This window comes from Schistocerca serialis, chromosome 3, assembly GCF_023864345.2.
Source record: "Schistocerca serialis cubense isolate TAMUIC-IGC-003099 chromosome 3, iqSchSeri2.2, whole genome shotgun sequence".
In the NCBI taxonomy this organism is placed as follows: domain Eukaryota; kingdom Metazoa; phylum Arthropoda; class Insecta; order Orthoptera; family Acrididae; genus Schistocerca; species Schistocerca serialis.
The window spans coordinates 323939666-323959438 of NC_064640.1; positions in this window are offsets into that span (position 1 = coordinate 323939666).

Consider the following 19773-nt stretch of genomic DNA (forward strand, 5'->3'; position numbering starts at 1 on the left):
AATGTTCGACTTAGAATTTTAGGAGACTCTTAGGAAAGTGTGGTTCATCCGTAAAGGAGACTATGTATAAAACACTGGTTCGACCCATTCCCAAGAACTGCTCGTGTGTTTGGGATCCTAGGAGGTTGGATTAAAGGACTACATCCAAGCAGTTCAGAGGCGGGCTGCTAGACTTTTTCCCGGAAAGGTCGATAGACACGTGAACTCAAGTGAGAGTCCCTGGAAGGAAGACGCCGTTCTTTTAGCGGAACATTATTGAGAACACTTAGAGAACCGTCATTTGAAGCTGACTGCATAACTATTCTACTGCCGCCAACGTACATTTCTCGTAAGGACCATTAAAATAACATAAGTCAAATTAGGGTCCGTGCGGAGGCAAATTGACAGACATTTATGCCTCGCACAGTTTGCAAGTGGAACAGGAAAGGAAATGCCTAGCAGTGGTAGAAGGTACCCTCCACAACGCACCATGTGGTGGCTTGCGGAGTATGTACGTATGAGTACATGTAGAAACTGAAATTTAACACATGTGTCTGCTATAACCTCACCAGCATGTTTAAAATCCACTGAAAAATTTCACACACACGGAAAGCAAAAAGCAGAAAATGATTACGTAAATAAAAATAAGTTTTTGAAATACCACATTTTTAAATCAGACTAAATAGTACAATAGAACTTCTCCTAGCCCCGTACTAATTCTTAACCCCATATAGTTACTCTTGAAAATTTGTGAGTTTGAATATTTTTAACAGCTATGAAAATACTTATATGATGTAAAACGAAAAACGTGGAGCAAATAAAATATATAATAGTAAGGAGGTAAACTGTTAATGCATCAGTTAGTATTGAGTGTAATATTATGGTGGCTAATTATTCATGGATCAATGAAGTATCTCATGCGCCCCACGTATTTCGTTTTAAATCTTACCAGTATTTTCAAAGCAATTAAAAACTGATAATCACAGATTTTCAGGACTATCTGTTTGGGTTTATGTACCCGTATGGAGCTAGGATAAATTATGTTATACTTTTAGTCTGATTTAAAAACATAGTCTATTAAGAAATTATTTTTATTTAGATAATTATTTCTTTCTTTGATTCCAGATTACTCCTTTTCGTAATGATGCTAGTGAAATGACATGTGCCAAGTACGTCTCAAGAACATAATACAAATTCAATATTTCAAAGTTAGGGCCTCCCATTTAAGACTCCAAATTCTTAGAGGTAAAGAATCTCTTATTATCCCACACACCGTTTTACACAGTTTTAACCTCTTAAAGCAAATCAATGTAGTTTATACTCCACGAGGGAGTCATAAATTTAATTTCACGCCTAAATATCTTTCAGAAGAGTGTGCAATGTGCTGCTTTGATTAATTCCCCAGCAAACGAATTTTCTCAGCAACAAACCAAGTATATACGTGAGAGAACCGAGAACTCCTCTCTTGAGAATCATCTCTGTTCTTGTAAATGCACTTCACATCCGTCAAGGAAAGTTCAGGTTACTTTGCTAAGTATTTGTTATGTCAGTATTCTTCATCTATATGAGATAAGCCGACCGGAGTGGCCGAGCGGTTCTAGGCGCTACAGTCTGGAACCGCACGACCGCTACGGTCTCAGGTTCGAATCCTGCCTCGAGCATGGATGTGTGTGATGTCCTTAGGTTAGTTAGGTTTCAGTAGTTCTAAGTTCTAGGGGACTGATGACCTCAGAAGTTAAGTCCCATAGTGCTCAGAGCCATTTGAACCATTTTTTATGAGATAAAAATACTACGTCTGTTATGGACTGTTGATTGAAATAGTTGTAACACTATGATGGAAGTGTTTGTCCCGTAAATACTTGGAATTAGCCGGTTCGTGAGCTAAGATGGACCTTCTGTACTAACGTGTGAAGTATGTATACTGTGCAAATGTGTGTAGAAGAGCGCTTGAAGTTGTGTATCGGTATCTAGCAGCAATAATTTACATGGGAGTTCACATTGCCCTGTCGAATCCAAAGCGCACTATATGAACTGAAGTTGAATAAACGGGTCGAGTAATCGACCTAAGTGAACATAGTTTGACGGATCCTAAAACTAGAGTCCACATTGGGCATAATGTTCCGACTGTGCGTCGTGTGAGTCGTGTCTGAGGACGAGGAGAACTGGAAGGCTAGTAAAACCAGCAGTGGCTTACAAAATGGGTTGTTAGTGTGAAATGATACACCTTTCATCCGGACTGAGACGAACTTCAGAGTTTACTACGCAGTTCGGTGGCGTCTTTTGCACTTCTGGTGATGGGTACACTTTTCTCTCCTTTGGATACCTCTAAACCTAAACCAAAAATCGTGCTATAGGCTCTTCAGTATATGTGACGTCATGTTAAATGCGAGTAATCCAGCTTCCCAAAGTAACTGTACCCTCATTGCCACATATGCATGAGGTTCCAAAGAGACCAACTTTCACAGAGAGTTAATCAGCTACTTTACGAAGGAACACCTACGTCGATGGTCTTCAGTCGTAGGTGATGTCGACTGTTCTAAACTGTGACTGCGTTATTACGGAGGAAAAATACTGTTATGGATTTATATAACCCTCATATCAGGAAACTTGAGGAGCCTAATACACCTTACGGCAGGTCTTGTAGCTTTATTTCCGAAAAAAAAACGAGTTCACAGGGTGTGGAACATCAACAAAAGCAAAACGAGGATAATGGAATGTAGTCGAATTAAGTCGGGTGATGCTGAGGAAATTAGTTTAGGAAATGAGACACTGAAAGTAGTAAAGGAGTTTTGCTATTTGAGGAGCAAAATAACTGATGATGGTCGAAGTAGAGAGGATATAAAATGTAGGCTGGCAATGGCAAGGAAAACCTTTCTGAAGAAGAGAAATTTGTTAACATCGAGTATAGATTTAAGTGTCAGGAAGTCGTTTCTGAAAGTATTTGTATGGAGTGTAGCCATGCATGGAAGTGAAACATGGACGATAAATAGTTTAGACAAGAAGAGAATAGAAGCTTTCGAAATGTGGCGCTACAGAAAAATGCTGAAGATTGGATGGGTAGATCACATAACTAATGGGATGGTATTGAATAGGATTGGGGAGAAGAGAAGTTTGTGGCACAACTTGACTAGAAGAAGGGATCGGTTGGTAGGACATGTTCTGAGGCATCAAGGAATCACCAATTTAGTATTGGAGGGCAGCGTGGAGGGTAAAAATCGTAGAGGGAGACCAAGAGATGAATACACCAAACAGATTCAGAAGGATGTAGGTTGCAGTAGGTACTGGGAGATGAAGAAGTTTGCACAGGATAGAGTAGCATGGAGAGCTGCATCAAACCAGTCTCAGGACTGAAGACCACAACAACAACAAGGGCTTTTTAAGTTTAGAATTTATCGTTTACTATGCCACCTCAGATGAACATTTACGAGGTCTGTTCGGAAAGTAAGGTCCCATAGGTCGCGAAATGGAAGCCTCGGTGAAAATCAAAAGTGTTTTATTTGCAACAGTTTGCTGCACTTTCCAGCTACTTCTCTACATAGTCGCCGCTCCGACTTAGACATTTGTCGTAGCGTTTTACCAACTTTGCGACATCCTCTTCATAGAAGGCAGCCGTCTGTGCTTTCCGCCACTTCTCTGCGCTGGTCTGCATTTCGTTGTCTGTGACAAAACGTTGTCTTCACAGCCAGTGGCTCATGAGGGCAGTTGTGAACCTCAGAAGGAGACAAGTCCGGGCTGTATGTGGGTGATCAAACAATTCCCGTCGAAACTGTTGCAGCGTCATCCTCATTGCCCCTGCAATGTGCGGCCAAGAATTGTCATGATCAAGGAAATGCGTGACAGTTACGTATGTGGGGTTGCCTGAAGTCAGGCGAAACCTTGCACGGGCAGTCATACTTGGCGGTAGACACTATTGTCCTAGGCAACTTTTCATGTTCGCTGTGTGCTCAGAACTGAAAAGATAGACGTGATGCTATCGACAGGCAGACTAGAGACACTGTTCAACACATCTGTGCAAAGCTGCATCGGATTTTCACTGTCGTTTCCATTCCACGGCCCATCGGACCTTGCTTTCAGAATAGCCCTCGTATTTTTGTGACCTGATTAGTATCGATCAAAGTTAATCATTTTCAGATCCATGTAGTTACGTAATCAACCCATCGTTTCCATATGCAACTACACACCGTATTGCTGTCACTATCACCGAAACTTTGTCTTTGCTGCATGGTAGGTACCCTAACAGCAGTTGTCTTCCATTTCGTGTGACACGCCGCGTAAGATAAATGTCTGTGAGTTCGTCGTGGGCGGCTAGCTCGTAGAGCTCATGTATTTGATCCAATAACCAATACAACAGTACATAAAGCTTAGACAGAAGCTATCTGGAGTGTTCCTCAGGAGCTATTTGAAATCTTTCACAGCTGATAGTAGAAGATTTCAAACTCACCTCACTGGAGGTGGCGATAGAAACGAGTATTAACTCCATTGACAGAAAACTGTACATTAACTCATTAAATTGCATAATTTATTTCTTTCACAGTGCTGCATTTTATGTTAACAATAATGTAAGTTTTCATATGTGTACGCGGATCAGATTTAAGATAAGTATGATGTTAATATGATGAAGATCTTGTATACCTCTGTTCATTTACTATCCTCATTAATATTTGTATGTATGTAACTTGAGATTTTTACAATTTTTGGAAAACAAATAAGACGGAAAATAATCAGTACAGTAGTGAGAAATTTAAAACTTTCCCGGCATATAGACTGTTCCATAAAATTTAGGGTGAACTACCAGATGTCAGTAGCTTGCTGCTTGCCACTCTATTTCGGCGCAGTCTTCGGCCATCTTCAGATGTATAGCAGAAGACCCTGCGCCGAAGTATGGTGAGAGCAACTTACTGACATACGGCAGTTCACCAGAAATTTTGTGTTACGCAACAGCTGTGTTTCCAACCAAGGGTTTCTTTCATAGTGAATATAATTTTCGTGTTTACAAAAACAGAAAGTAAATCAATAAGCGAGTTTCGCTGAAGGTGAAACAGCAAACGGCTGCCAATGACCCATGCGGATCCGATGTCGAAAGCTATACATTCACTGTGAAATCCATAAAACCAACTCTGAATGGACCATAAAGAGAATTTCACGGATCGTTGATATTACAGATGTTACTTACTTTTCTATACCCTGTCCTACTCTGAAGAAAGTCAACATCAAATATTTCACGCAGGTTCCGATCCCACTGGTGACAGCAACGGTAGTAAACGTGTGATCACTCCAAGAAAGAGGAGAATATAAAGCATCCCCCCCACTTTAAGACTCACATCAAAAACAAAGAATGGCAAACGCGCTGACACATTTCATGAAACTGCTTTACTTCTGGGTCAGTTTAAGATCTTATAGAGTATCCGAAAGTTTTAAATAACGCTACCATTACCAATATATCAGCTGTGTGTTGTAGTAACGGAAAGGTTTACCAGAAAGAGTCAACTGCGGTACACAGTACGAGATTATTACAAGACGAATTAAAATACATAAGCTACAAATGAGAACTGACACTCAAAATCACCGTAAAAGTTCTGCGTATCGCTATGTCTAAAAGCACTAACAAGAACGCAAAAAGTTGAAGATTCGAACACAACAACAACGAATCACCAACAATCAATTACAAATTATACCAGGGGTAAAGCCTACGAACTTGCTAGCCTTAAGAAAATTAGATGCACCAGTCATAGTTCTTTGAATTTTTCTACTCAGAAACAGACTTCACACTTCCCGCTCACTGACTTATGAACCGTATTAAATGTATAGACTGTTCCCATATTTTACACTATAGAAATTGTTGTGGTAAGATTATCCATCACAAACCAGTAAGAAAAGTTATACATAGAACTTCTGGAATAACACGTGCATGCACGGCAAGTTTTAGATTTCTACAAAGCTGTTCATATCTTAGCTTGAAATATGAATTTTAGCAGAGATTTAGATTTTAGAATCTTCTTTCTCCTTTTATTCAAATCAAGCAGGCATCGCACCGGAACAACCTCGCGCCAATAGGAAGACATACGACTATTAATTACAACGTTTATATAAAGGTTTCTGCTCGCTTGATGATAAGACGGATAAGACAATACACATATTTCCAGGATACTTTACAGCTCACACATTTGCTCTGAAATTCTTGATCTCCCTGTCTGGGAAACGAGACTTACCATAAGAACGAAGCTCAGCCACTTCAACTCGTATTAAATATCTATCCCAGTCAACTAATGTATAACCTTTCATCCCCAGAAGGAAACGCAGTCATTTATTTTCCGTTCAACATACAAACAAAATAACGGTACTAAAAGTTCGACCGTCGTAACGTAGAGAAATAACATCGACAAATATGATAATGAACCGAGACACACATACTGGCACAAACAGATCCTGAAAACATCGACAAAACTGTCCAATGAAATTTTCACTCTGCAGCGGAGTGTGCACTGATATGAAACTTTCCGGCAGATTATAAGTGTGTGCCGGACCGAGACTCGAACTCGGGAAATTTGCCTTTTGCGGGCAAGTGTTCTACCAACTGCGCTACCCAAGCACGACATAGGACGGGTCCTGTGTCGTGCTTGGGTAGCTCAGTTGGTAGAACACTTGCCCACAAAAGGCAAAGATCCCGAATACGAGTCTCGGTCCGGCACAAAGCTTTAATCTGTCACGAAGTTTCATTGAAAAAACTGGTTTACTTTCACAGTTCTTTCTCACACGTATGAACTAAGAAGAGCTGGGACTATCGCCAGTTCTACTGTGGAAGTAGTAAGAATTGATTTGGGAGTGTAGCAATCACTGGTCTGTAATAAACAGGCGGGTACAACAGTAAAAATACAGTAGTCTTAAGAAATAAGATAATAAATCGGTTTTAAAATTTAATTTTCATTCGCACGACTGTTTAAAACGATGCAAATGACAAGGAGTGGCATTTGCGATTCGACGTTCTCTATTGGCTTGAAATGATGCATTTGACAAGTATGGCGTCTCATCTAGTAAATGGTGTACGCTGATCCGCCCTTTAAAACGTAAATTGTGTGTATTTTTCATGTGCCTTCAGTACATCGACCAATCTAGTTTCGGAAAGAATAGTCAACCTGACTTTGTTGCCTGGACTGTGTAGAAGTTATCTATCTTCACAGAAAGAAAACCAATAAGCTAAAAGTCAAGGTAGAAATAAAAATGGTAACCTACCTAACAGAACGGGTTGCAGATCAGAAAAACACCACTGGTGGAAAAAACTGCATAACTGAATATTGTAATAAAACGAATTGAATGAACAGTCAGTTCATATCAAAGCATAAATTCACAGATATACAGATGTCCATGGAAATACACTATTGTACCTAAACGGTGCATATGGGCTTCAATAACCACCGCAACAAAATCCAGCCGTAGGACCTTTGTTAAGACTCTAAGAAAGAAGCTCTGCAATCATCCACTCTTTTCGTGCAATGAAAGATTTAATTTTTGCATGACCTGTCCCTAGCCCACGCAGGTCTTCATACTCAATATATATTTCTTGTATCAATTTTAAATTTTGTACACCAGTTTTAGGTTTATCGAGATCTCATACGGGTGTCCCAGAAAGAATGGGCTGTTTTCAGGGATATTACCGGACGACCATTCGAAGTAAAAAGGACTAGTACACATGGCCTCTACAATGCATGAATTGTTCAGTCTAAGACAGGTGATACACAGTAGCGAAAATGAACATGTACTCACAGCTCTTGATGTATGCACTTTAGATCCCATGCTTACTGGACATTTTTTTTCTTGTTTTGGTCCATACTATCACTTCTGAAATTAGGGAAAGCAAAGAGCTAGTAGTGGATGAGTTTTGTTTCTCAGCATCGACGACGAAGAAGGGCTCGTAGGTCTTAAGATATCCATTTTGGAACCCATGTTTACTAGTCTTCTTTGTTTCGAATGATCTTTCCTGTCACAACCCTGAATATTGCCTATTCCTCCTGGTATATCGTGTATTGCATTGAAATGAAGATGAATTGGTCTTTGTACAAAAGAGCACGAGGTAAAAATAGCGTTTCGTGCGTAATGTTGAACCACAGGACAGACTAAGACAATAGGATGGTTACACACGATCACGTCAGTATAGTTTCTGCTGTCATAAAGTAACTCCTTCCCCATCTGCACTTCATAAGGTACCTTTCGATGCGTAGCGGACATTACATTGTTTGCTACCGCCATTTCCTCACTTTCCTGTTCCTTTCGGGTAAAGTATGCTGGAAGAACGACTGTGAGTTGGCTCACATATAACCTCGGATTTAACTGATTTTATCCTGATGGTCATTTCCCAAGTTACATGAAGGAGGATGTAACATGTTCGTTAGCCCTTTTTGGAACATACACTCGTTGTTTGAGGGCGTGTTGAAAAAAGTTGCCACCGAATTTTTGACTCTGTTCACAATAACGAGTCATATAATACATGTCATGCATATCAGCCGCTCGACTTTCCCTCTTCCCTGAGGCAAGTTGCAGCCCTGTGCCCCTAGAGGGCTCCGAACTGTAGCGTGTAACATTGCGGTGTACGTAACTATGTCGGTGCGTGAGAAACAGCGTGCTGTAATCGAGTTTCTAACCGCAGAAAACGTGACTCCAATTGAAATCCATAGATGAATGGAAGCTGCGTACGGTGATGAATGTATCGATGTTAGTAATGTGCGACATTGGGTTGTTCGTGCTCATAATGAAGGTCGTCTATTATTAACTGTAGTCTTGGACGCAAATAATTTTTGCTAAAATTTTGTGTTGCAGTGAGTTGCACCACAGGTACATCAAACATTGTGCAAAGGGGTAGACAATATGGCGTGCGTTGTTTATCTGTTTAATACGGGAAATGAAGGTAGTGTGAAAGCTAATCTGTACAATACTCATAACTGCACTGTGCTTTAAAGGAAAGATTTTGACCTTCAATTTTATAAATGTTATAGTAGAGACAGCAATATTAGAAAGAGTTTGGCATTAAGTTTGGATAGTCAAAACGAGTAATTTCATTGCCATTTTAAAGGCTTTGTTAATTTGAATGCAAAAGTGACTGACGCCTGATATCTTGGTAGTTTCATTAACCCTTAAAGGCAATACTGACTTCTTTCTAGGAAAATTCAACAACTATTACAAGTTTATTTAAAATAACTTTTCGCAAAACTTGTCTCTTCAGGACTGGCGACCGTTATTATTCATTTTCCGAAGGGAAATAACCAAGGCGAGTTTGTACTGGTATCCGGCCCAGTTTTAAGTACTGGCACTGTGGTTTATTGGAAAATACTGAGCTATTTAATCAATAACCAAGGCGAGCAGTAACGTGCGGAAAAAAGTAAAAGTTTCGTTCTAGCACGATCTCCCAAAAATCTATTAAAACACTCCGGATGATAACGATAGTCTTTAAAGTAGTCACAGATTTCACTCACTAACTTCTATTAAAATTGCAGTTTAAGTAAAATCAACTCTCATAAGTGTCGAAGTGTGAATTTTATTAGTATTTTCGAGGTCATAACTTTCATTACAATAATAGCCAATGGTCGTAACACGATCTCTCAAATTAGCAGTCGCGACCAGCAACAACTGAATCAACGGGTAAAAATTCACAATATTTAGAGCAAATATGAAGCAGGATCATTACAAGGTCAAGCATTCTTAAGGAAGTTAGATTGGCTAATTTGTTTGAGTAGCAGTACTCAAAACCACAAGATATCAACGAGTTGCTGTTCATGTATGGGGACAGCATCTGCTGCAGCTGTATTTTATATTTCTCTTACAAAAAATATCAACACGTTTTTCATTTTTTGTTCTAACTTAAACACTAATTTTTCCTGACGAAGGTTCGAATGGAGTATTCTATTGCAGCAGAAAAAATATTATTTGGGGTGGATGAGTGTCAAAATGATGGATCATAACAAAAAAAATGTTTTTAGAAAAGCAAGGAAAGTGACATAACTCAGTGAATTAATTAATAATAACCCGATAAAACCTCACATAGGACAGAACAGACCTGCATGCCAATACTATTGTTGTATAGAATATAATGTAATTTACTGCCAACAGTAATTACCTGAAATTTAAAGAAGCTTATGCTATTTCAATATAAGGTTCACAGAGGTCTGCAAGTCGATTTTATTTCAATTGTTACATTTTTTAGTTGTGTCATTGTCCTTGCCACTGTGCGATATGTTGATTCAAAAAGTTGCAGACGAGGCTGCCTGACAGGAAGCGCTTAGAATTGCTTATTCGAATTAACGCCGAATAAAAATATGCTAAAAGGTTTCTGTAGCTAATTATCGTGAACGAAGACGAAGTGGCAAATATATTTGGGACGTATGCTTTCAGGGCTTTCGTACTTGTATTACCTGATCTAATAAACCTCATATTCCAGATCATGCCATTTCTAGACTTTTGCAGTCCACGTTTGGCCCTGTGTCAAATGGTTTAGGCTGCCCAAAAGATACTCATGATCTTATTACGCTCAATACAAACACTAAACAGAAAGACCATCGCTCGAGGCGCATTTCTATTGCCTAACAGAGCGCCTTTAAGGTGGAAACAGATCGGTTGGATAACCAAAGCGAGTTAATAACAATCAAATCCTGTAACTGGGATATTCTCATTTGTTTGACTATCAGATTAAATAAATGTCTGGGGTTATTAATATATTATAAGTATTTTTCAAAATAGAAGTTCATTCAGGAAACCGACAGTCTTACGCACATTTCTGTCCTATTTCATACAGCTCTATAGCAGATACATGAAACAAGTAATGCTCACTGTTGAACACTGAAATTAAACGCTCTAATTGCGGGATGCCACAAACCTCCAATTGACAGGAGGTGAATTACGTGTTTGGATATGCAAATTAATAGCATTTCAGCATGACTGCAAAAAGTAAGAAAGAGTAAGGTTATCTACGTCCTGTACATAAAGGAAGGTTATGAACTTGGTTTCTCATTCAGAAATCGTATGTGGATTTAGGCTGCTCGTAAGAAGATTGTGTTATGCCTTATTTAAGAAGGAGCAACGTCTACTAGCAAGTGTCAGAATCCGATAGCGGCAGGACCGAGGCCTATAGGAAGCCAAGTTTATCGTTCGGCAATGTTGGTGCTCGCGTCGGTCGGGATCCCACAACTGTCATGGAGAATCGATGAGTGTAGCAGGGCCATACTCAAAGCTCTGCAGCACCTCAACGGCCCTACGTGACTAGCACACGTTTCATCATGCAGGACCCTACAGCCGCCACATCACGTACCTCGACTAAGGAATTGGGCTTGTTTGTAGCAAGAAAACTATCCACAAGGACAGTGCGATTATGTCTTGATCACCACGAACTGTCAGCGCGGCGACCTTTCTTACGCGCTAGCACAGTGTCTCGCCGACAGCGGTGCTCCCAGCGACAATACAAGACACAGGGTGCACCACATTGTCTTTTACGAGGAGTCCCGGTTTTGACTAAGAATTTGCTATGGACGTAACCGTGTGCGAAGGGTCTGGAGAGAATTAATGTTGCTAGATTGCGTTCGGCGCCATCGAACTGGCGCAGCACCTGGCGTGATGGTATACTAAACGATCGCACGGCCGGTAATTTGGACAGCAGCCGTTACATTTCCTACTTGCTGAGACCGGTGCCTGTTCCCTGCCATTGAAGTCTCCGCAACATTATCTTCCAACAAGATAACGCAAGACCTCAAATTGTCCGTGTTGTCTTGATCTACCTCAATACGAATGGTATTCAACTGTTGTTCTGAACAGCATTTCTCCGGGTATCTCATCCACTGAAAATATCTACATGGGTTGCCGAGAAACAGACACACCACCGCAAGCCAGTCTCTATGACTGATGAACTGTCGTACCAGTTGAAGCAGCGTGGAATGGCGTACCTGTGCCAGTTATCAAAGCTCAGTTCAACTCGATGGCCATCCTTGTTAGTCATAGGTGGCAGCTCTGTGCAAAAGAAAAGTTTTGCCAAAAAATAAAACAAAGTAAATAAAAAAGGCCCATTTAGTTACCTAGGTGATGGATCATCAATAAATATAAATGTTACTGCACTAAATTTTGTACCCTCTATTCCCTCAAATCACCTACGGATTTAATCATGTATTCTACTCACTATATTTTGTACACCGTTTACTACTCCGCCAGAAATTTTCCCTTAGACATTTTTCATGGTTCCATAATAAAAAAATTAATTATCTTATTAGATAATTTAAAACAAACGCAAAAGAACTCATTACTTGTGTATCAGGCTCATCATGGCATCTCTTTCTTTAATGGGGGAAGATTATTAACACCAAGAAAAGCCCATTCTGCAACCACTGACGAAGAAACATCGGCCCATGTGTATGTAGAAAATGTATAGCGTAATTCTACCAATAACCTTGTGGAGCAAGATAAGGCTACCAGTTCTTCTATGAAATGTTTAATTGATTTGTTTGTCATTAATGGCTCTTACACCGTAAAGTCATTACTTCTCCAAAACAGTAGACCAATATTTAATTTCTGTTCCCCATGGAATATCATGGGTGATGAATCGTAAACAGTAAGTGAGGCACACGCTTCGTTTCCTTTCGTACCGACGCTGTGCAGCGTTACCTATTTACCATAAAGTATAAACGTATTGAGTTCTCACTAATATTCAGCTTTATAGGATGAGAAATGACCGGAAACTTTATATTGTTGTAGTTAAATGTCGACGATAATGGATAAAAAAAACAGAAAAATCGTAAGGCATGGTTGGCTGAGACACTACGAAGGGCAGATTCAGCTGCCGAATTGGAAAAGTTTTACCTCTCATTCGCACACAGTGGCACCTATCCTCCTTTACGAAGTGCGAGAGTTCTGTGTTTAAGTGTATCTGGTAACGATAGTTGACTGATGCAAGCACGCGCATGTCTCTCTCTCTCTCTCTCTCTCTCTCTCTCTCTCTCTCCCTCCCTCTCTCTCTCTCTCTCTCTCTCTCTCTCTCTCTGTGTTTGTGTGTGTGTGTGTGTGTGTGTGTGTGTGTGTGGTTATCGTATTTGTGTTGGATGATGATGAGATGAGGGAGAAGGTGAAAATTGGTTCCAACACATAGCCTACGCCTCTCGCATAGCACCAAGGGCGTCACGGAGATTAACGCCCCCATCCGACGGATGAATCATCACCACCGGTGTCACGTGCACGAACCTCATATGAGACTGCAGGGAGGTTTGGAATTTAATCTACAACATTGGCACAATAACTGGTAGTCAGGGATTTTACGCCACAACCTCTTCTTCCATTTGCCGTAATGCACAAGGGAAGCATCGAACACCACGTGGCGTGCCCAGGCGGTCTCTCATCCCAGTACTGGCCACGCCCGACGTTGCTTAACTTCGCTGATCTGGCGAGGATCGGCTTATTCAACGAGACAAGGCCGTTGGCACGAGAACGAATGATTCTGTTGTTAATGACAGTGAGCTACCAATGAAGACAGACGCGTGTCAGTTTGCCCTACAACGGTGCGGCTGTTGAATAGCGTATGAGCCTTCACAGATAACTTGGTTGTTCAGGAAGCTACTGGGGATTGAAAGAAGAGTACTGATATCAGCTAGCTAGAGAACTTGAACTCGATGAATACTTTGTAACAAACAAAAATAATTAATCACACATATTGTGAAGTAAAACAGAGTATCCTTATAAAACTCTGAAACATACAGAACCGTGACATAAAGACCTGCTTATTATGGTGATAGAGGGTGTAGCCGTAGAGGCCAAAACAGGTACATTAATTGATTACTATTGTATTAACGTCCTTTTTAGCATCTTATGTGGATCTCAGAAATGGGGCTCATTCCACACCACAAAGCGTGGGCTATCAATAAATCCAAGACCATCTCATATGACGGTATTTGTCACTCATAACTACCCTCCACAATCAACGAAAACGCATTAATTAGTTACAGTAACGAAGTTTAATGTTTGATGTCCTCTCGACGACACTATCATTAGAGACGAGGCACAAGCTCGAACACGACAACAACGACGTGTTCTTTTCAAAGGGATCAATTCAGCATTCACATTAGTCGAATTATGGAAATCACGGAATACCTAACTCTGAATACCCAAACAGGGACTTTAGCCCCCTCCTGCCTATTACGTTTCCAGAGCGTTAACCTCTGTGCTACATCACTCAGTATTAATTAAATTGGTGCATGAGTAATGATCAGGTCCATGTAGCACAGCAGTACGTGATAGATGGTAACTGTAGAGAGCTTATACACTGAAAACGTCACGAAGTAACTTTAGGTTAATTAATTAGACCTAGGAAATTTTTGGGTGTGAAAAATATATTTTTTAAAAAACCACCCTCTATAACGTAATTTTGACTTCAACACTAACAGAAAAAGTGGCATTTAAGTGGAATTTTATTCATGCCAGACTATCAATGTCTTTGGTGGGCATTCTTAGTTAATCAGTTTCAGTTAGAATAAAATATAATTGTGTCAAGCAGTACAATTTGATCAACATTACAGAGTACTCGTACATGCGATGGCGCTATAGTAGTGTAAATTAATATTTGTAATAAAAAATTAGCATCCGTACAATAAAAGTTGGGACACAGTGGGAAACTGACACCAGATATTAAAGCCGTGGTGGTGGATTTGTGATTAAGACACTGGACTCTCATTCGGGAAGAGATCCTAATTTGCGTGTCTCATGGTTTTCATAAATCGATTAACACAAACTCCAGGACCCTATCTTTTAGAAAGAGGCGACAGATACCGTTCGCCGTTCTTGTTTATCCAGGCTCTTGCTCAGTAACAAATGATCTCATCGACAACGGGATGTTAAATCCTAGTCTTCCTTTCTTCGTTGGTTTGGATGTTTGAGGGGAGTGTATTTTGTTGATTCCTGACACATGTAACCTACATAGCTACGCGCTTCGCTTGTCAGACTTTATAGAGAGTTATTTACAAGTACTTCCAATGAAGAAGACTGCGCGAAAAATGTAACACATGCAAAAATAAAAAAAGAATAGTCACACAGCATTGGATAGAGCGCCTCTACAAGTTTCTAACTCACATTACATGTGCACAATATGGGCATCGTTTGTGATATGTCAAACATCACGACATTGCGCAATTCATTAATGTCGGTGACATAAACTGCCCAGAAAGGTTCGACAGTTGCCTGCTTTGGAAATCTGTTCACTGAGTTGCCTATCTGAAGAGAGGAACTAACTCGACGTGACATGGTGGAGTAGATAGTTTGTCTACGTTTTCCGACAGACCTACCCTCTAGTGCAACAACGCCCCGGTGCGTATTACTAATTGAAACTAGGAGAGATGCTCTATCCACTGACATGTGTATTTTATTTTATGTCTTACACACGATCCAGTCACATAAATGTAACCACAGCCGATGTTCGACGTCAGTGTGTAATAACCAATTGCAGACGGTAGGTAGGACTACTAGCAGTGGACGGTATATAAAGCGTATCGGGGGGAGGGGGGGGGGCGATTCGGAAAATAGTGCAGTCGTTGTTGTAATGCTGAAACGGAGCGATTTATTTAACGTCCGAGACGACGTGATCATTGGCTTTCCGGCCAAGGGTGCAAGCATTTCCGAAACAACTAAGTTGGTAAATTTTTCGCGTACCACAGTGATTAAAGTACACCGTGCATGGAAAACTTGCACTATCAAAAACCGGGTGGGAAGCAACTGTGGTGCACCATGTGCCATAGGTGGCAGAGGTGAACGACATCTGCGGAGATGTGTTCAAGCGAATCGATGTGCACCTGCTGAGCAACTGACCGCCCAGCTGAACCAAGAGGCTACCAACACTGTCTCCTCAACGACTGTTTAACGAAAGTTACTTCTACGTCTACGTCTGCATCTACATCTACATCAACATCCATACTCCGCAAGCCACCTGACGGTGTGTGGTGGAGGGTACCTTGAGTTCCTCTGTCGGTTCTCCCTTCTTTTCCAATCTCGTACTGTTCGTGGAAAGAAGGATTGTCGGTGTGCCTATGTGCGGGCTCTAATCTCTCTGATTTTATCCTCATGGTCTCTTCGAGAGATATACGTAGGAAGGAGCAATATACTGCGTGACTCCTCGGTGAAACTTCAACAAAAGCCCGTACCGAGCTACTGAGCGTCTCTCCTGCAGAGTCTTCCACTGGAGTTTATCTATCATCTCCGAAACGCTTTCGCGATTACTAAATGATCCTGTAACGAAGCGCGCTGCTCTCCGTTGGATCTTCTCTATCTCTTCTATCAACCCTATCTGGTACAGATCCCACACTGATGAGCAGTATTCAATCAGTGGGCGAACAAGTGTACTGTAACCTACTTCCTTTGCTTTCGGACAGCATTTCCTTAGGATTCTTCCAATGAATCTCATTCTGGCATCCGCTTTACCGACGATTAATTTTATATGGTCATTACATTTTAAATCACTCCTAATGCCTACTCCCAGATAATTTATGGAATTAACTGCTTCCAGTTGCTGACCTGCTATATTGTAGCTAAATGAAAAATGATCTTTCTTTCTATGAATTCGCAGCACATTACACTTGTCTAAATTTAGATTCAATTGCCATTCCATGCATCATGCGTCGCCGCGCGGGATTAGCGGAGCGGTTTAAGTCGCTGCAGTCATGGACTGTGCGGCTGGTCCCGGCGGAGGTTCGAGTCCTCCCTGGGGCATGCGTGTGTGTCTTTGTCCTTTGGATAATTTAGATCAAGTAGTGTGTAAGCTTAGGGACTGATGGCCTTAGCAGTTAAGTCCCATAAGATTTCACACACATTTTAATATTTTTTTTGATCATGTGTCAATTCGTTGCAGATCCTCCTGCTTCGTATGGACCTCCGCAGCGGGCGCCTAAGTTATGTACCCATGATGACTGCTGTTCATCGGTGACGAAGGCTGAAATCAACTCGTCAGTACCACAACTGGATGTCAACTGAGTGGCAACAGGTGGCCTTTCAGATGAATCATGTTTCATTCTCTGTCGGACAGATGGCCGTTGGTGTGTACGGCGTGTCTGACAGAAAAGAGTCCACACTGGATGAGATAGCCTTACGGTCCGAGGAACGTTCTCGTGGCATTCTCTTGGTGATTTCTTCAATAGCGTTGGCATGGACCAGAAACTGTCGGTACCTTCCAGAAGCTCATTAACTCTCACATTCTGCACGTCTCGTAGCGGTCATTGCCGCAAAAGGTGGTCGTTCAGGTCTTTGACGGATGGTCACATTAATATGACTGGACAGTAGAGGTTTCGTGCAGTAGTCTTCTGAATCCCTTGAAGTACTTAGCAACAATCCCGTGTTTTAGGCAGATACAGTTGTCTACTATAAAATATTTTTTATGATAAATCTGAATTTCCGAGTGTTAATGAGCAGTTTACACTTACAAAATTTGTGCATGTGCAGTTATGTGTCTGAGATTATTGTTAATATTTCTTTATTAAATTTGAAGATGTTACACGATCAATAGGGGCAGTTGACAATTTGATTTCAGCGAACAGGTATACGAAATTTGTAGTCTAATTTTAACTGAAGGCTAGCGTACAGGGACTGTGATTTTACATTCTGTAGCGCAATTAAATTGCAAGTATATTTTGAGAGAACTTTGTGAATTTACAGAAATATTGACAAATCAACTGATCCACTTTATTTTCGAAATTATCAGCCATATGTAAACGCTAGACATGTAGAATCAGGGTATGTGTTTCTGAAGGAGTTTCAATCCACCACAGTAACCTATTTTACCTACATCATGATCATAAACAGCACCATCATTGGATTGTATGCCTTGCGGCATGTTTTGACTGCATATCCCTCCATGCTTCTCTGTCTTCTGCGTACCTCTTCATTGTTTGGTACCCACCTTGTGGCCTGCTGACAGTGATGAGTAAAATGAACATTGCGCAACTTACGCACTGGCGTTATTGCACGTGATTTGTAGTCAAATCTTTATGCCTGCTGCATATAAAATTTTGTTCGTCTAATATTATTGAGTATCTGAGAGCATAGATAGTCATGACCTATTACGGCAGCAAATGGTTCTAGCTGTAACTGGTTAATTGGTGTATTAAATGATTACGACGTGGGTAGCTGATTGCTTCAATCGTGGAGAGACATTGATTATTACAGTACAGTCATTATAAGAATGAGTGTGTTCACAAATCATTTGTGTAATTAACTCACAAATTGGTGGGAATTGTCAGAAAATTCCCCTTAAAAGTAACATGAACGTCAGCGTAATTTGTTACCCACACTTCCAACCGTACGTGGCTCTCTTTTGTGTCAGCAATGCAAACCGTGTATCGATTAACGTCCTCGGATAAACAGCCTGAAATTTTATTTAAACAGTGGCTTTTTAACAGTCACAACTACAAATTCTACTTTAATTGAAGTTAAGCAAAGTATGATTCTCTAGATCACAGTTGCACAAGTACTTAACGTCACGAGCTCAGCAACTGAAGTAATATGGCATTATTATTTTCATTTTTCATGCTTGAAGACATTACGACGTGCAATGAACTGAAAACTGATTTGAGAGAAATCTAATAATTGACTGCAATTCGTTGATACAGTTCGGTGAGAAGCAGCCATTACCAGACAGATTACCTGAAGACATTTTATGTGACCAATATTTGGGTGCTGCTCGATGACATGAAATCATCACTGACTGTGAGCCAAACTGAAGGGAAACACTGACTAAATTGAAAAACTCATCCCTAGATCGTTTGTCGACTAAGTTACATGAAACGACTGTTTTACTCAAACTAGTCAGTCTGTAGCTTATTTCCAAAGTTCTTTCGAAATGCGCAAAAAAGCAGCGTACAGGCTTCATGTGCATGCCTTGTATGTCAGCATGGCTACATTCTGGGCATTTGCAAATTAATTAAAAACACAATGGCTTCAATTTAATAGTAATGATTATATTAAGTCCTTAATAATACTCGTGCAAATATTCATACACATCATTTTCTTATTAGTTATTTTTAGTTACACATCCTACACATTTTAACTAAAAATTTTTCTAGGGCATATAATTAATTATCCATTAGAAATAATTTTAGGCTAGTTTTAAAATTTACTTTGAAACTTGCCAGAAACTTTATGCTACTGGCTAAATGATTAAACGAATTTGTGCCTGCATATCGAATTTCTCATTGAGCCATGTAAGCTTTAGAAATGAGTAAAAAAGGTCTTTTTTTCCTTCAGGTCTTGTAAGTGTGGACATCACATTTTTTTTCCAAATTGTGATGAACTGTTTATCCGTAAATATATTGTTTAGGAGTGGTTACAACGCATAACTTTTTGTTTTGAACATCAGATATTATTCGCGCTGCTCGCTTTAGTGTAATCAATCTTTTCTTTCAACGTGATGAGTTAACCTAAGCAGTTACACCATAAAATATAAATGTGTGGGCGTATGTAAAATTTGTTACGAACTTGAATTGTTAGTTCCCAATATAAACAATTACACAAAAATCAAAACAGTCTGACCTTAGCTGTTTCAGGTAAGCATTATACTTCTTCGAGTCCTAGTTTTGTCTCTACGCACACTCACAAATTTGGATCATTTTATTCTATTTTCTGACTCTTGTTCGTCTACAACATTAATTCTTGGCGTTATTCCATTCGTTGTAAAGACAACAATATACTACATTTTATTTCGAAATTGATGGGAGGTCAGTTTTGAAAGAACCAATTATCAAACTTTGATAAATATTTTAAACAACTTCTTCTCTTGTTTTCTCTCTAGCCATATTAATT